The sequence below is a fragment of the Apis dorsata genome, unplaced genomic scaffold (assembly GCF_000469605.1).
Source record: "Apis dorsata unplaced genomic scaffold, Apis dorsata 1.3 scaffold_59, whole genome shotgun sequence".
Classification (NCBI taxonomy): Eukaryota; Metazoa; Arthropoda; class Insecta; order Hymenoptera; family Apidae; genus Apis; species Apis dorsata.
In genome coordinates this window covers 1,221,403-1,222,870 of record NW_006263359.1, presented here as the reverse complement: position 1 = coordinate 1,222,870, position 1,468 = coordinate 1,221,403, and the positions used below count along the sequence as shown (strand labels likewise).

The following is a 1,468-nucleotide window of genomic DNA, read 5'->3' as shown; positions in this document are numbered from 1 at the left end:
AAAAAAAAAAAAAAAAAAAAAAGAAAAAAAAAAGAAAAAGAGAAAGTTGTAATAATAATAATGAATATCGCGAAAGAACGAAATCTCTCGGTTTTTAATTATGTAATATTATTAAATTATTTATTTGCGTATGATAAAAAAAAAATATTAATCTGGAACACGTTATTTTCTTTTTTTCTCTTCTTTTTATATTACATAACTAAGCAGGGTAACGTATACAATACGTCTTCCTTCGTAAACTAAATAAAGTTAAATCGTCGAAGATTAATATATAAATTATAGTAAACGGATTATAAAGAAAAAGAAAAACCCTCTTGTTTTTTTTTTTTTTATCTACTTTACTGCAGAAGATATTATGATTTGTAGCCATGAAATAAAATTTTTTGTGACAATCAACGTTTGTACAAATAAGAATTTCTTATTTCCAAAATTTCGATTCCATCCTCCAAACTTCAAAACTTCACTTCGGATAGCAGATATATTTTAATTTAAATCTTACCCCCTCTCTTCCCTCCTTTCAATCCTCTCCAAGTTTCTTTTATTTTTTTTATTATTTTTTTTTTTTTACGAATCATTCCATCTTCGACAAAACAATATAAACGCGTCTTACATTACAGTGAAAGAGCGTTGCGGGTTACAGCGACTGGGGGAGGAGGAGGAGGAGGTGGAGGGTAGTGGATTTCGACGCAGACGCCATGAGACGTCTTGCCACGGTCGTATGGATCGCTATCGGGGTAGCTGCCCCCGCATACTTCGAAACAACCCCGTTGCGGACAGTTCCTCGTCGCACGCGACCCCATGTCGATAAGAGGTCGTTCCGTATGTGTGCGGCCAGCACACACGCCCTCCTCGTGTTCCTGATCGGTGGGTCGGCACGTCTTTCCGTCCCAAAAGCGAACGCAAGTCCAACATAAGTCCTCGAGAGAAAATTCTCTTGTCAATTCCTCTTTCGATCCTCGTGCATCACGACTGTTCGAGACATGGTGCATCATAGGAAGAGTTGAATTTAAACGTAAGATGATCTTTCTGTGTTGAATGAAATTGGTGCGTGTAAAGTTGGTTTTTATTTCCAAGTGGTTTTGGGAGATTGTGATTCAAGGAGTGTGATATTCAGATTTTTAAATTTATGAGTGAAATTCGATATTCGATATTCGATGCAAGTTGTAATATTGAATTGTCACTTTGAACTTGACGTAAATTTAATTCTGATTGCAATTTTTTTGAGTGTTAAAATTATGTGTGAAAATTGGTAAAATTGTTAGTCATAAAAAATGAAATAAGATAAGAATAGTAAGCAGAGTTTGAACTCTGATTGATAAATCGAAAGAAATATTGCTGTACAGACATGGAAAAAAAAATAGTTCAAGAGGTTTTTAATAACACTTACAAAGTTGTAAAGACATTCGATAAGTCGATTTCCATGATGAGGATGGAGTATGTTATGGATCAATGTAAAGGGTGAATTGAA

The 1,468-nt window shown here is 34.3% G+C and overlaps 1 protein-coding gene and 1 long non-coding RNA gene across 3 annotated transcripts in view; one reads left to right on the top strand and one right to left on the bottom strand.

Moving 5' to 3' along the window:
* Positions 1 to 746: 746 nt before the first annotated feature.
* The window catches only part of LOC102676995 (proton-coupled amino acid transporter-like protein CG1139), a 15,929-nt gene continuing 15,207 nt past the window's right edge, over positions 747 to 1,468 (top strand). For both annotated transcript variants that reach the window (XM_031515263.1, XM_031515262.1), the window contains exon 1: positions 747 to 899. The gene's annotated coding sequence lies outside the window, so the exon portion shown is untranslated. The remainder of the gene's footprint in view (positions 900 to 1,468) is intronic.
* Positions 805 to 1,468, bottom strand: part of LOC102676764 — an 18,543-nt gene continuing 17,879 nt past the window's right edge. The window contains exon 5 of the long non-coding RNA XR_004151893.1: positions 805 to 917. This is a non-coding gene — a long non-coding RNA (uncharacterized LOC102676764). The remainder of the gene's footprint in view (positions 918 to 1,468) is intronic.